This window comes from Alligator sinensis, unplaced genomic scaffold (genome assembly GCF_000455745.1).
Source record: "Alligator sinensis unplaced genomic scaffold, ASM45574v1 scaffold744_1, whole genome shotgun sequence".
In the NCBI taxonomy this organism is placed as follows: domain Eukaryota; kingdom Metazoa; phylum Chordata; order Crocodylia; family Alligatoridae; genus Alligator; species Alligator sinensis.
The window spans coordinates 329042-345952 of record NW_005842241.1 but is presented as its reverse complement, the minus strand read 5'-3'; the positions used below and the strand labels follow the sequence as shown (position 1 = coordinate 345952).

General features: G+C 43.8%; 1 protein-coding gene across 4 annotated transcripts in view; it reads left to right on the top strand.

The window, feature by feature from the left end:
* PCCA (propionyl-CoA carboxylase subunit alpha) overlaps positions 1-16911 on the top strand; it is a 465712-nt gene that overhangs the window by 208902 nt on the left and 239899 nt on the right. The window lies entirely within an intron of this gene.

Genomic DNA, 16911 nt, shown 5'->3' with positions numbered 1-16911 from the left:
TTTGGAAGAGGCTCCCCCTGGAGGTGTTACAGTCATGGACCCTGCTGATCTTCAAAAAGCATCTTGATGCCCATCTTGCTGGGGTCATCAGATCCCAGGAGTTTTTCCTGCCCAAGTGCAGGGGGGCTGGACCTGATGATTTGTAAGGTCCCTTCCAGCCCCATAACAACTATGAAATTATGTCTGGTCTGTCATCTGATAAAAGAAAGCTAAACTTGGGCAGTTTACCCTTAAATGAAACAATTTCCTAAATGACCATGTTACAAATGATTATCTAATATTTTATGCATACAATACAGTCCTAGTAAGGGTTGAGGGCAGAAGCCCAGCATTCATTCTTCCTAGCATCATACTATCTTTACAGGCTACAGAGCAATGCTCTTGCCTGCTTGCTTCCTCACGTGGCTTCAAAGCTCTTGCATTCCATTCTGCCCAGTGGCCCAGCTTTTTCAAAAGGCAGGCTGGAGAGTGTTGTCTCCTAGTCTATTTTGTAGTGTGCTGGTTAAGGGTTCTTTGCCTCAGGTGGACATATATCATACCATATTTACTTGATTCTAAGACCAGGTTCCCCCTGTTTTACATAGGTGGGGAACCCTCATCTTATAATTGAGTATGAGGGGAAGGCAGGAAGTTGCTGCGGCTTGGGCTCTAGCTTTGATCTGGCGTTGGGGTTGTAGCTGCAGCTGCTACCTGTTCCCCTCTACCCCCTTCAAACCCCACACCCACTGCCTCTGCTCCCCATCATCTCCCCACTGCAGCCTCTTCTCCCCATCTCACCCTATACAGTGTTGCCAGCCTTGGCCATTTTCAAGGGGCCTCGGCCAAGGTGCAGTATTATGGCTTAGCAGAAGGCCCCAAGCCTGTTTCCGACTGACTCTAATGTGAACCTTTGCAGATGTGACAACTAGTTTGGTCAACAAAGTAAAGGAAGCCATCCACATGTCTAACTAAACCAGTAATGATATACAGTTAAACAAAACACAAGGCCTGGGAAGCGACATTATCAGGGAAGGCCATACATTAAGTAATACAAATATACTATATTGTAGCTTTATCTTAAAATATTAATAGCACTAATAAATAATAGTGGTAGTGATGTAGCTGAAAGTATTAGATGTTATTTTGCTATAACAGATGTTAAGGTGCTTAGATAATGTGTAAAAACAAAATGGCATTGTCAGAGAATACCATAAAATAAGGTAAAGAAGAAACAGGATAGTGTTGAACAGCATTCTATGATGGTAAAGGAAAAAAGATAAAAAACTCTCCCTTTTACTTTCCTAAGGATATAAATCCCAGCTAACTGACATCTTCCAAGTCCACAAGAGATCTGGTTCAGTCCAGTTCCAAAAGTTTGAGTCAAACAAAGAAATTTAAATAAACCCAATCAGAGATCATTTATTAGAATATTAGAATCAGCCATCTATAAATATGGAGTATAGGCTGGGGGGACTATTAGAGAACTCAGCAAATTCAAAGAAGACCTACTGCCAACCTGTGTTCCACTCTTCTCTCACCTCCTGAGTCTCCCCAGCCAGGTTGTTATGTTGTGATGTCACAGGTAGTCAGACAGACTTACAGATAAATGTTTGTTTTTGTGCTTTGAAGTGCAAACAAATAAAAAGGTCAGACTGTAGACCTTTTTTACTACTTTTATCAGTAGTCAACCTACAAGGTTACCTGTAAACTGGGTAACAGCCCATGGGGGACTGGTGCCTCCTGACTTTGGGGGGGCATCAGGAGGGCATGACTGTGAGGGGGTCACCCAGCAGCCAGCCAGCGGCAGAGCCAAATTCAGGGGGGCACTAATGTTCTCTGTGCCCCACTGCCAGCCAGAGTGCTTGCTCTCAGGGGGGGCACCAGTGCTCTCAGGGGGGGCACCAGTGCTCTCGGGGGGGGTACATGTCTCCCCATGCCCCCTATGCATCGCCTATGCATCAGCCTCTGCTCCCTGCCTGCCCTTCTCCCCCTCCCCTGTACCATTGCTCTGCACCAGCAGGCTCCATGCATGCTGCAGCCTCAGATATTGAGCACACCCCCAGCCCAACCTGAAGCAGCAGTGCGCAGCCTGTGGGGCTACTACAGGGGCTGGGCTGTGGTTTGTGGCCCCTCACTAGGGCCAACTGAATATGGATCTTTCTTAGTTTTTCTTGCAATAATTGCCAGTTAACTCAGAAATGTGGATACAAACAAGGGGGTTTCTGTAATCTCTATGTTCTCCACCTGCATTAGTTAATAGAACAGTTTTGTTATTCATGATATCATAGTCTCTTCTAACTTTCTGCACAATTTTTTGTAGAAAGGAATATTTCTGTAGATTTCTGTAAACTCATCAAAATAAAGTCTATAAGTGCCATGTCTCTCTAAATATACAAATTTAGCAATCAGAGTAAATGTAGTCTTGTTACCTTTACATCTTAAGAGAGACAGCAACACATTTCTTTTTGCAGGAGTAAGGAAATATAAACCAAAATTCAACAAACTGTCTATTATGCCAATTTGGAGAAGTAATCAATTTTACAGCATTTGAATTAACTAGCTCTCAAGGACACTCATTTTATTTTACAAATATTTGGGAGTTCTGTTTTTATGCTATTTTGGTGAGACTGGAAGTTCTTACCCTTTTTAGATGCCACACACCCCTCTGGAACTTTTATGAATTGAGCATCTCCCCATTTCAAAAAACAGCTTTATTATCTTCTTGCTCAGGGGCTGGGTGAGGGAATCGGGGGAGGAACATCTGGGTAGGGACCAGCGTATGCTTATCCTTTTGCAGAGGGGCTGGTCAGTGTATGGGGGAGGGAAGAAGAGCAGTGGGGCAGAGATGAGTCTGCACTTACCTCCTTGCTCCCCATCCCACCTTTCAAAGGGTCTCGTGACAGTCAGGTTGAAAATCACTGGGTTTGACAGGGATATATTTGGTAGCCAAGTTGGTTTCAGACAAAAAGAAATGCAAAACTCTAGAACTCTTGGTTCAGAGATGATACTTATTGTTAGACCAACTAAGAAATCACAAAAAAGTTATCTTTTTCTGCAAACTTTCAGGCATACATGCCCTTCCTCAGGCTCAGGGAAAATTAAAGATGGTAAAAAGTTTATTTTCTACCTATAGGGACTTTTTTTCCCTCTGAGCCTGAGGAAGGGTGTGTGTTCTCTGAAAGCTTGCAGAAAAAGATAATTTTTTTGTGATTTCTTAGTTGGACTTATGAAAGGTATCATCTCTGAACCAGGAGGTCTAGAGTTTTGCATTTGGGTTAGACAGTGCATTCATATGCATACACTCTGAACGCAAATCTTGGGACTCTTGAAGTTAGTAGGAAAAGTTTTGGATGTGGAACCAAAAATTTGGCCAAATATAGCACATTATTTGTTAATGCTTTCATACTGTGTTTAGCAAATTGTTAAAAATACAGCAACGCAGATCTCAGGCTTTGGTTTTAGATGGTGTAAGCAGTTTCAATAGCATTTGATTTATATCAGTTTAATAATGCATCCTGACACAGATAACATAACAGATCATGTAACATCCCTTCAGGTCAGTTTTTAACATTAATCAATAAAACATAACAGTGTCATGTCATATTGAACAGTGGTGTATTTCAAAACTAAGGGTTAAGCAGGAACTGCCAACATTTTTGGCATTCGATTCTTTTATTCGCTTGGTGCACAATAAAAGATATGATATAAAATAAGTGGTTTTGTACATTGGTGAAAACTATAAGGTGCCTATATATGTGCTCCAGGGGTGGGGGGCATTTTAATTAGAGCAGCTCTTGGGAGCCACTAGAATTAAAACAACTGCAGTATCTTGTGTATTTAGCATCCCACATTTCAAAATGATGACAGGCGTGCTTTAACTAAAGCTTGTTCAACGAGTTTTAATTAAAGTGCTCCTGCCATCATTCTGAATACACTAGATGCTGCAGCATGCTGCGTTCTGATTAGAACACATCAGAGCACATGTATAGGCACCCTTAGGTTTGAAGTCTTCCAGGTTACTTTCAATAATACTTAAATATACACACATTGTATTTTAGTTTTGTTTTAACATGTACATGCATAACCCAACAAAAGCCAGGAAATTTAAATTTCCCTCTTACACTGTGGAAATGGTCATAACCAAACTCTCAGTTCAGTTGTTGTCAGCAGTCCCTCAGAGTCAAGGATGACGTCTGTCAGGCTTGATGTGTCCTCAGGTGACTGAGGAGCCTGATTCTGGATACATGTATTCTTCAGCAATGGGGCATGTTGTTGTGTGGGGGAGTGGGATTTGGAGCCCCAGGTTGGTCTCCTTCTCCTTCCTCTGCCATTCCACTTTAGTATCTAGTCATTGGGCCTTGAAATGGTGCGTGACTTGGTGGACCAGGTGGCGCCACACCGAATAGTCAGCAGCTTGCTCCTCCCAGCTGTTGGTGTCAAGACTTCCATGCTTGAGGGCAACCTTGAGTGTGTCTTTGTACCGTTTTCTTTGGCCACCCTTTGAGTATTGGCCAATGGAGAGCTGGGAAAAGAGAATCTGATGAGGTAGATGGTTCTCTGACATCCTGACACAGTGGCCCATCCATCAGAGCTGATTTCTCAAGAGTAAGGCTTTGATGCTGGTGGACGCAGCTTCATGGAGGACGCTCATGCTGGTCTGGCGGTCCTCCCATTTGATCCCCAGGATTTGATGCAAGCACCACTGGCAAAAGCTTTCAAGGGTCTTAATGTGGCATTGGTAGGTAGTCCAGGTTTCACTGCAGTAGAGAAGGTTGGTCAGATGACAGTCTTGTAAACCTGGACCTTCGTTGACTTCCGAAGGTCTCTATTTTCAAAGACACGTTGTTGCAGCTTGAAGAAGGCAGCACTGGCGCAGTTGACCCAATGCTGGACTTCTTCATTGATAGTAGCCCATTGAGAAAGGTGGCTGCCAAGATACAGAAAGTGCTCTATGTACACCAGAGCCTCCCTGTCTACATAGATAACATGAGGGATGTTCAGCTGGCCTGGGGGGAGGGTTGGTGGAGAACCTTCATCTTGGTGACATTCAAGGACAGGCCAAGTCTCTTTTATACGAAGCGTTGAAGACATCTAAGGTTGCTTGCACATCCTTTGCAGAGTGAGCCGTCACACAGCAATCATCCCCAATCTGAAGGTCGTGGATGTCCTTGGTGGTGAGTTTCATTTTTGCCCAGCAGTGCCCAAGATTGAAAAGCTTCCCATCCAGTCGATACTGGATACTGATGCCAGATGGTAGATCATCTCGGATGAGGTGGATGATGATGGTCAGGTAGATGATGAACAGGGTCGGGGCGATCACACAACCTTGTTTGACCCTGGTCTGGATGCGGAAGGTGTTTGTTTCAGATCTTCCACTTAGGACAGTGGCGGTCATATTATCATGCAGAAGCCTCAGCATGGTGGCAAACTTCAGCGGGCAGCCAAGGCATTGGAGGATGGTCCACAGAGCTTCACGATTTAAGGAATCGAACGCCTTGGTCAGGTCAGTGAAGCTGAGGAACAGTTCTTGATTTTGCTTCCAACATTTTTCTTGGATCTACCTGGCAACGAAAACCATGTCTGCAGTGCCCTGGGATGGTCGGAAGCTGAGCTGGGTTCCTGGAAAGATCTCCTCCTCAACAGGATGAAGGTGGTTCAGGAGGATGCAGGCCAGGACCTTACCTGCAATGGACAGGAGGGAAATCCCCCTGTAGTTCCTACAGTCAGATTTGTCCCCCTTCTTGTAGATGGTCATGATGGTCGTGATGGAGAACCCCGGGGATGTCCTCTTCATCCCAAAGGCAGAGGATAAGCTGGTGGAGGTGGGATGTGAGCCGGAAGCTGCCAGCATGGTAGACCTCTGCGGGTATACTATCTGGCCCATAGACTTTGTTGGTTTTCATCTGTTGGATGGGCCTGCTTCAGCTCTCCGATGGTTGGTGGATCACTAAGGGAATCCACCACAGGGTGTTGCGGGACAGGTTGGAGGGTCTCCTCTGATACAGTGGATGCCTGTTTAAGGAGGAGTTCGAAATGCTCCTTTCAGTGCAGACGGATGGTGTCATTGTCTTTGAGCAGCTGGGAGCCATCCTGTGATCAGACGGGGTTTTGTCTAATGGAGTGGGGTCTGTAGGTTGTCTTGGTATCCTGGAAGAAATTACACGTCATGCTGGTTGGTGTAGCCCTGGATCACGTGCGTCTTCTCCACCCACCAGTAGTTCTTCATGTCACAGATGCGTCGCTAGACCTCAGCCTTTAGCTGATGGTACACTGCCTTCTTTTGCCAAGTTCATGGATGGCTTTGCCAGCCGATGAAGGCTGCATACTTCCATTTGAAGAGATTACGGATCTGAGCATCATTGGCGTTGAACCAGTCTTGGTTTCATCGCTATGCGAACCCAATAGTCTGGGTGCAGGCATCTTGGACAGTGGACTTGAGTTGCTCCCAGTGTGCTTGGATGGAGATGTCATCAGCAGTAGGGACTTGCTGCCGTGCGCTATACAGCTGGGCCTAGAACTCCTCCTGCTGTCCAGGGTCCTTCAGAGCTGTGATGTTCAGCCATCTCCAGGCGGCCTTCTGGGTCTTCTGGTGTCTTGGCGCCAGGTGGATATTCATCACTGAGTACACAAGTCGGTGGTCTGTCCAGTAGTCTTCAGATCCCTTCATGGCCCTCATGACAAGCACATCCCTCAGGTCTCTACTTCGGACGATGATGTAGTCCAAGAGGTGCCAGTCCTCCAACCTTGAATGCCTCCACGTGGTCTTGAGCTGGTCATTCTGGTGGAAGATGGTGTTCGTCATGATCAGGCCATGTTGGGCGCATTTGATCAGGATGAGGATATCGTTGGCATTGGCCTTTCCTACACCATTCTTGCTTATAGTTCTGCTACAGATTTTGTGGTCATGTCCAACCTGGGCATTGAAGTCACCCAGGAGAGTGACCTTGTCATCCCTGGGGATGGAGGTGTTGTCAAGATCAGAGCAGAACCTTTCCTTGACTTCCTCATTGGAATCTAGAGTAGGAGCGTATGAGCTGATGACAGTGATGCTTTGGTTTTGGCTGAGGTGCAGGCAAAGGGTCATCAGCCTTTCATTGACACCTGAAGGGAGTTCAGGGAGCATATCAGTGATCTTGTTCCTGATGGCAAAACTGACTCTGTGGATATGGGAGTTGTGGTCTGGTTTCCCTTTCCAGAAGAAAGTGTACCCTCTGCTGACCTCCCTCAGCTGTCCCTCCCTGGCGAACTGGGTTTCACTGAGAGCAGCGATGTCGATATTGTGTCTCGCTAGCTCCTGAGCCACGATGGCCATTCATCTTTCTGGGCAATTGCTCTTTGGGTTGTTGATGAGCATTCTCACATTCCAGGTTCTCAAGTTTTTAGTTTTTTCTTATTTCGACCGCAGGAATGGTGATCCTGCTGGGTGCGGTTTCCCAGCCAGGAGAGATGGGACAGCCAATTTTTGGGGCACCTTTTCTAGCCCCCTCACCATCAGGGTGAGCAGAGGGTATCTTAAAAAGGACTGCTTGGTCATAGATGCAGCTGCTGAAGGACACCCCTATCCCAACACAGGTGCCTGACCATAATCACGCATCCGTTGCCTGTGTGCAGATTCTTGGCTGGGGGCCTCCAGGTATCACAGCCCTGCCCCCATCACCAATCCTCCATCGCCACAGGGCTTTTGGACCTGATGGAAGCCCGCACATGTCATGTTTAGCAAGGGGACTCCGGCGTGCAGTTGGGTCCACATGGTCTTGACGGTTGGTGGCTGAGTTCAGTGGCATGGTAAACCATGATAATTGTGGCCACTTCTCCATTGCAGCCTTCTTCCGCCTTCACAGCCGTTGGGGCCACAGCCTTCCTCTGCTCCACTGTTGAAGACTTCTTGGATCATTCTTTGTCTGGAACCTCCCCCTTGACCTTGCTGCCATGGGTGGCCCTACCAGGAGCGTGAGCTCCAGATGGCATTGCTCTCGGGGTCATTGGAACACGCAAGCCTCTCCACCACAACAAAGTGATGATCCTCGGAGAGGGCTCAGTTCAAGTGTCAGGCAGCATTAGACACTGTCCATAAATTTGTGACGCCATAAATCAGGGATTAGATCTACTAAGTTAGCTCTGGACAGTTTAGTTAAGTGTTCTTGAGCTCAAGGTTAGAGCTCGTTAAGAGGATTATTCAGATCCCAAGAGAATGAGACATAGCAAAAGCAAAACTAAGAGAAATACCATGGTTATGTTTATCAGCGTTACATATTAGAAAGAAAAAAATGGTAATGACCAGTAAATTACACTCAGTAGAAGGCTTCTTTCAAATCCTTTCCTCCTTTTGTTGCTTATGCCTCTGTGTTTTCAAAATAGGCAGATAGGCATGCCATAACACAGTGAAGCTTTTGTTATCCTTTAATAGAAGCAAAAACAGTTTAAAGTTTGGGATATCATTTGACTAGATGTTCATCACCAGTATATTCAGAAACCCTTCAATATTGCACAGTCTGATTGTGTGTGAGTCTATAGCTTCCATTGCACAGGGCTGAAGTAATGAACAACCCCAATCCTTTGAGGGAAGAAAAGCCAAAAAAATCGTATTACATCAGAACTTGAGGTATTTAAATGAATAACAGATTCAAAACCTTCTCTTACGGAAGGTTTCAATATTGAAGGGTTCACCCTAGTATTGTGTTTGTCTTTTTTGTCTTATCTCTGATTTGGGAGAAGAAACAAATTACAGTGGAACAGTTTTATTCTCCAGAAGACCTCATTTTCCTCAGTTTCATTGTATGTAAATCCTAGTTTCCCTTTGTGGCAATTCTACTGATGTAGGAGCTCTATTGGAATGGCAGCTTTCTAGATAAACATTTTCTCTGTTAGAAATATTTCCTTCTCCTTTTCATCTCATTCCTTTCTCTGAAGAAAGTTGCCAGTAACTCTGGAGCCGCCTTCACTCTCTCCTCCTGTCCTGTCCTGTCCCTGCCCCCTCCCCCCCACAAAACACAATAAGGACACCTAAAGCTTTCAGATCTACTTGTGAAAAACACAATAAAAAGTGAGGTGGTATTATTAAATGTGAAAAAATCAGTATTTTCTTTAATAAAATACAGTACCATAAAATTTTACTGGTCTTTTCATGGGTGGAATTAATGAGTGCCTATACATGTGCAGTGAGGCTGCTCTGATGCACTGTAATTACAGCACATTGGAGCAGACTTGATTAACCGAGTCTGTTTGGGGGCATGGTAATTACCATGCTCTAGCAGAGTCCAGCATCACATGTATCAGCATCCCCAACAGGAAAAGTGGCAGTGGGAACACTTTAATTAAAAGTCATTCAATGAGCTTTATTTAAAGTGTCCCTGCCACCATTTTTCACCGTGGGGACACTGATACGCATAATGCTCCGTGTGCTTTAATTAAAGCGGCTCTCGGAGCTGCTCTAATTAAAGTGCCCCCTCCCTTCCCCCTACTCCCTGAGTACATGTATAAATGTCCAATATGCCTGTACTTTTTAAACTAGTAGGCATACATTCTTTTTCAGATACATGGGAAAATAAACACCTGTTGTTTTTTTTTTTAATTACTATGTAGGCATTTTTAAAAATGTAAACATAAATCTCAGCTGGATGTATGTTTAGGAGAGAGAGCTGAGGAAGGGCACTGCGTGCCTGAAAACTAGTCTGGCATCTCTCCCAACCATATAGCTGGTCCAATAAAAATATCACCGCAAATGTGAAAGGTGAGGTCCTGACATTGTTCAGGACCATTATGGCTACAGCATCATTATAACACTACCATCACCAAAAAACCCTTACCAGTTGTATATTTCCTGGATCATCATAACTACAACAACACTACAGCTCTGCCTCATCTGGCTGGTAAGCATATGGCAGGAATCAGACAGTTTTTATTTAATACATTGTTGTAGCACAGAAGTGAATGCTGTTCTAAAGATACAGCCTTCAGAATTCTATAAAAAATTTATAAGGGTTAAAATAATCTAGAAGTGAATGAATATTAGGTGCTGGGCTTTATATTGAGCTCAGTGCTGCTGGGGCCAGCCAGCTGTTAGGCATACTTTGCAAACCCTCACAGATAAAGGTCTGAGATGGATGTCAAGCACCTCTCCAGTCTTACATGGATCACAATGTAATTTAGGTAGAAGGTATAGGGTCTTTTTCTGGATTGTTTTTTAACATGGGTGCAGGCAAAAACCAAAATGCTTAGGGTTATTTTCCTGCCAAAATGGAAAATGGGAATTATGTCTATTTCACTTATGGAGCATGGCCTTATACCTAAAGTTATGGGATGGTATCTAGCCAGGTGGCATTAAGATGAACTGTGTTGGTAGAAACGTCTCACATTTAGACATGATTTGTACTTTAAAATTGAAAATTCCTGACTTTGTTTGATTCTATTTTTTGTAGTCTTACTGTTACACTAAAACAGTACTGTTGCATTCATTTTTACATAAAAAATTGATACTGATTCATGTCTACAATCTTGCCATGATGAAAAAAGTGAAAAAGGTGGCATACTGAAAGGAAAAAAAAAAACTAGACAGGAAAGTAAAAGAAAAAATGTTAGCAAGAAAGTAATCAGCACAAATATTAGGACAAATATTAACAAATATCAGATGGCACTAGCTTTAACTTTGTATGGGCTCTATGATAAAATCTGCTTGTAGATTTCATCTTAATCTTTAGTAGCTAGTGGTGTATACTTGAAAACCAACACAGATTTTGGTGCAGTTTTTCACAGTGGGAAGTCTCTGCTCAGGATTTATATAAGACTGAGTGTTCATGGATATTAAACTGTCTGTTATCTCTAGAGAGAGTGACACCTGATGGGATAATTTGAAGAAGGTTATTTATGCTGCAATAATTTGAACTACATTGATACTCATAGAATAACAGTTTCCAGCCCTGTTGGTCCTTTAATGTAGAGGGGGTAAAGGAATCTAAAAGAATGTGAAGAGGAAGCATAAAGTTCAAGCCTACCAACTGTTCAGCACATTAAAAAGTAAATAATTTAATTTGATTTTTCCCCCTTAAAACAGCCTGTATACATTCTTTGTTAAACATATCATTTTGTTCCAGTAGATTAAACCAGTCAAAAAAAATCTATGCCTAGCCTGAAGTGGCTGAGACAGACCAGTTTCTGTAGCCATCAACACACAAGGGAGTAAGGTGGCCAACTCAAATGCTCAGGTAGTGATTCATAGGTAAGTCAAGCAAGAGTAAACCTTGGCACAAGTCTGGAGTGAGGTAGAAATCTCAACATACAGTCATAATGATATATGTTAACTGCTTTGCCATCATATAAGTCTTCAGTAAGTTGCAGATTACTGCCACCATCTTGGGATAGCTAGTATCTTATTAGAAATTAATTTAATGCTATGTATGTTGAATACTTGATTCTCTGCTTGAGTTTCCACAGAATCCCACCAAATAATGTATTTTATGCTCCTTCTTTATAAAAACCAGCCTGCTTAGAATTTTGTATATTTTGTATTCATATTTTGTGCCTTAACTTTATTTCTCTTTACTACAGGTGCACTGGTACATTGGTGTGATATCAGATCAGCACCGATATAAAGAAAATTGAGTATATCAGAAATTGGCTTTTTTTTTTTTTTTTTTTGCTTGATGTGGCCAATCAATGCCCTGTGCATGTGTGCAGCTGCAGCATCGCATGTAGGCGGCGTGGAGCACAGCCTGGCAGCTTAGAGAGCTGCATCCAGCAGGTAAGTCTGGTGTGGTAGAAGGGGAGTGGGGAGGGAGTGGGCGTGGGGTGGGGCAGATCAAGGCCCCCACGATGAGAGAGGGAGTGGGGCAAGGGCTAGGGCAGGCGCTGCCCAGCTAGGGCAGGACAGGGTGCGGGGCAGAGCTGCAGCATATCTGGGGGGCGAGCCAGGGCTGTGCTGAGCTCTTCCAGGGGGCAGGGGCTGGGCTGGGCTGGGCTATGCTTGGGGCTGGTGGTGGCTCTGAGTGGGGGTTATGGGGGGGCTGTGGTGAATTTTGGGGTGGCTGCAGCCCTTCCCCCCCCCATACTCTTCTTCCAGTGCCATCGCCACCTCCCCATAGCGCAGCCTGCCCCAACTCCCCTGCCAGGAAGAGCCCAGCACAGCCCCACCTCTGACCCATATCATCAGCCTGCCTCATCCTGCGCAGATCTGGGGGCACACGTCCCCCATGGTTTCCCAGGGTGCACTCAGCAGTGGGAGCTGCTCCCTGCACCCCTTGGATGAGCCGAGGCTCTGTCCCATGCCCCGCCCCACCCCGGCTGGGCATCATCTGCCTCTGCCCCAGCCCCACTCCTTCCCTCACCATGGGGGCCTTGATCTGCCCCTCCCATGCCCCTTCCCTCCCCCCTCTCCTTCCACCACTACAGACTTACCAGCTGGATTCAGCTCTCTATGCTGCTAGGCTGTGTATTGGAAATTGGATCAGTATCAGCCGATATGCCTCCTTAAAAATTGGCTATCAGTATTGGCCCCAAAAATCTCTGTTGGTGCACCCCTACTCTTTACGTGATTAATCTTTTCAGCATTACATAGTGTTTTAGCTGATCTTCTGTAGCTACAGTTAGTGGGAGGCGCACACATACAGTTCACCAATGTTTTTGAAAATACGCATCTAAATGTCCCAGCACTGCATTATTTTCCAACAAAAAAGTTCACTTGCTCATTTGGGGATATGAATGGGGTGGGGTGACTGGCAATTGAATATGGCTCAGAGACTGCTAATGGAATATGGAGCTTTTTTGTCATCCCCATCTTACTAAGTCTGAGTAGGCAGAGGTTGGCAAGGACTATTAATCTTGATGGCTACCTAGTGACCTGTGTCAAATTACTGATCTTACATTGTTTCCTGGTGGACAGTTGCCTACTACAAACAAAAGCCAACTTCAGTGTCATTCTTGGTAGTCTCAGTAGCTAGGGACAGAAATTACAGAATGACTGGGCTACATTGTCCCTCTATAGGTGAACTCTCCAGGTCAGGTTTGAGGCAAATTGATGCTGAGGAAGCTGACTGTCACTTGCGTACCTGTTTTGTGAATAGAGAGAATACCTTATTTTCCAAGCTTTGTCAGTCTAGCACTTTCCGTGAGCATTACATTTTAGTTCAGTGGGAGGGGGACAGATTCAAGGCAAACCTCCAATAATTAGATTCTATACCTGGAAAATTCTAATAATTTGATAAATTTTCCATGTATAATCTAATTATTGGGGGTCATCCTGTATTCAAGTAAATATGGCACGTAAATATGGGAGTGTTCATTGCTTTGAACCTCTTGGATGTAGTGTATCTTGCTAATATGGCTTGGCACCTTTTCCTCTGAACCACTTGGATTTAGCTTTTTAGAAACTGTAACAGAGTCCTTATATTACAGTCTCTTCATGTAAGGGCCCTCTTTATCTCTGTTCAAGCCAGGCCTGAGTATATGTTCTGTACTTTGTCAATAAAGTAAGTGGAGAAATTTGAGACACCCTATTTTTTTTTCTTGATTGCTTAAGGCTTCTTTCTTTTGCATCTTAATACTATTTTAACTTGAAGGCAAACTGCTTTTAAAACATTTTTTAAAAGCAAGTTTTATTTTCTTTCATTGAAATTTTGCAAACTTTCAGCCAAGTGGGCTACAAGGAATAATGCCTGACATGCCTTGTGGGAAAAATGTTGGGGAAAAAAAATCAATTGTGATATTTGTAACAGTATTATATCCATGAAGTGCCACTCAGCTTACAGTGTTATTGGAGTTTGTATGGGAGATGACAAGTACCTTATACTGAAATAAGAAATCCTAGAATCTGTTAGCTGAGCAGAGACTATAAGTGGGGTTCAGTGAACTAATGATCAGTTCAATCACTAGAACACAACTTGTATTCTATTTTTTGTCCAATTTTTAGACTGTTATTTTTAGGAGCAGATGATAGGTCTCTGCTCTTCTATTGAGAACTAATCTGAGCTCAGAGACTTAACTGAGCTCTGTGTAAATGAAGAATGGGTTCTAATATCAACTTCTTTTTTTATCCACTGGCCATTCTGTTCAGTAGAGTGATAAAAATCTTGCTTTGAACTCAGACATAGATTTGTCTTTACTTTGCACAATTTTACTATTAGTATTGTTGAAATATTAGGAATGTTGGATTAAAAACAGTAGTTGGGTTTAGAGGTGGTCATTCTACAGGAGGCACCAAATATTTCATTGTTAGTAGTTTATCTTTACAAGCTCTTTTTGTTTTGCAGACCATTTGGATTTTGATCAGAATGCCTCTTTAGTCTATGAATTTTAAAAGATTTAAGGGAGCTTACATTTGGTTTGATTTTCTCCCCCCATGCTAATGAGCCTTTTTAGCTTGTTTTGTGATTTTTAAAAACATTGAAAGAAATATTTAAAACTTAGCATTAATGTTCTGGAAAATGTTATGGGTATTTCTATTTAGAATCCATGAACTGTGTTTGAAATTTGATTATGGAATTAAAATGGTATTTTCTGCACAGAGAAGTGAGATGAATAGGGGCTACCCAACTAGAGGAGGTGGCCAGCTGATTTCATAGGCAGGTCGCAGGGCTGATTGCCATTTTCACAGGCTGATCGTAGCGGGGCCCCCCTATGCCTATGGCCAAGGGGCCCAGGCAGTTCTGCCCCTCTCTGCAAATTGACAGATGGTCCGAAACTGTGGCTTAATTGCTTTATAATATTTCTCTTAAAGGCTTGTGCAGGCTTAGTCAGAGGATTCAGCCCACAGAAGCCATTAATTGACACTTTATTAAGCAATGTAAGCATTTAATTAAACTCCAAACTGAAATATCTTATGAAATTAAAGCTGTACACAACATGAATTGTAACTTAATACCATCACTCACTTTATTAAAGGACATTGTAAAAAGGAGTTTACTCAATGCTAACCTTGAAACAGGCAATTCATGCTATTAAATGATAACATTCTGCATCCAGTAGAAGTAGCTGCAGGCAATTCTTGTCTCTGTGGGATGAACACTTGTCTGTACACTGAGATGGCACACTCAGTGTCCTCTGAGTTTGTCGGAATGGTAAGGCCGTGTCTTGCCAGAGTGTAGAGATGTGGAAACTGGTCACAGACAGAGTCCCAAAACACAGGCACAGGCATCTGGCACTCTTTGGCAAAGTTTACATAAGCAGCACATTCGTTGTCATGCTATTTCTGCCACCCATTGATTGATTTCAGTAGTTGAGGGTCACAACTCACCAGGCACCTGGTTAGGGTCCAAAATGCGAACAGCGCTAAGGAAGGAGGCAGCCAGTTGTCTGAACTGCTGTGGCAATGGTGGGTCATACCTGTAGTACTGGTTCAGCTTCACAGCTGTTACCTGGAACAGATCCCTTCTCTATTGGTTTTCATGAGGACAGCTTAACAGTTCTTGTGATGTCCTGTCTTCAGCCCAGTTTATCAAATCCATCATCTTGTTGTGTGTATAGTGGATCACAGCCTGCAGGTCTTCAAACCACATTAGAAGCTCCATCAGCTGGGTGGCATTTTCAGCCATAAATGCCACTTGATCTTGAATGTTGTCCTGTTTTAAGAGATTGTGAAGCTTAAGCATGCATATGTGCTGGGTGTGATTTTTCAGCTTCTCACTCATGAACTGTTGGTAGTATTGTATATGCTCAGCATGATAACAGACCACTTTGAACCATGAATTCCACCTTGTGAGCGCAGGCTCTGGTGGCAGTGACACAGTGGCATATGAGTGCTCACTTTGACTTGCAACGGACTCTTTGTACCAGACTTTGCTGCCTAGACAGTGCTTAAAGGATTTTTTTGAAGTAGGATACTAGGCTATCCACATTGAGGAACTGTGTGTACCAGATGTCGCTTACTAAAGACAGAATATGTGCACTGCAGGTGACATGAACTGTGTTGGGCAGCATTCCTCGGAGAGCATCAGAGAAAGCCTTGCACATGTACATGGCATTGTCAGACAAGAATGCTGAAATCTTGTTAAAATCTATGCCATATTTGACAATTGCCTTCACTATGGCCTGAGATGGTAGAAAAACTGACATGTGAGGTTCTGTTTGAAACACAGGCAGGTCCTGGTCTGTTCAGCTCCCAGACACAAATAAAATGTGCAGCAGGTAGTTATCTTGAAGGTCAATGGCTTCATCACCCACAATGGAGGATTCATACTCTGCCAATGCAGACTTTGTGGACTATACATGTGAAGCAATCACTGCAGAGAGATAGTCTTGGAAAAGCTTGTTTGCACGTAGAAAACTGCCAGAATTGGTACGTTTTTGTTTCGGTAGTCTCTTAACTTATGGTAAGTAAATTTCTCCAGCAAGATGTTGGCTGCTACAAAAACCTCCCCAAGGAAAAATGCCACCTCTTACCTTGCCAGACTGCTTTCTGTGGTCCTCTTAAAGAGCAAGGACATGGTCTCTTGTTTCTTGCTCTGACCTTCAGCTTTTGCTGCAGCCTTCTGCTTCATGTGTGCCTCAGACTCAAAGTCTATCTATATAGGTTTTCCTTGACACATCCAGAGTCACATTGCAGGTGGTACAGAACAGTCTGGCTCCATCTGTGCAGAGGATCCCTGCGGGATACTGCCTTGCATGGTCCAGAGCTGAAATGTATTTGGCTGTCTTGGAGAATTTCTTCTCAGTTCTCATGCTTAATCCTTCTCAGGCTGCAACATGCCTGTGACCTTTTTAAAAGTGGGTACCAAAACCCTCTCACTTCCCATCTTGCATAGCATGCCAGGACACCCTTGAAGGATCTCAAGGCACCCTGGATGAGAATTACTGCTCTAATGCTTGGGAATAAGCCCTGCTTTCTGTAGGAAGCACTGAATTCCCTACTTACTCCCAAGAGATGCAGTTTGTTCCACAGATGCAGCTTGAAAGTAGGGATAGAAAATAACTAAAATATCAGCCGTTTGTCATTGCCAAGAAGGT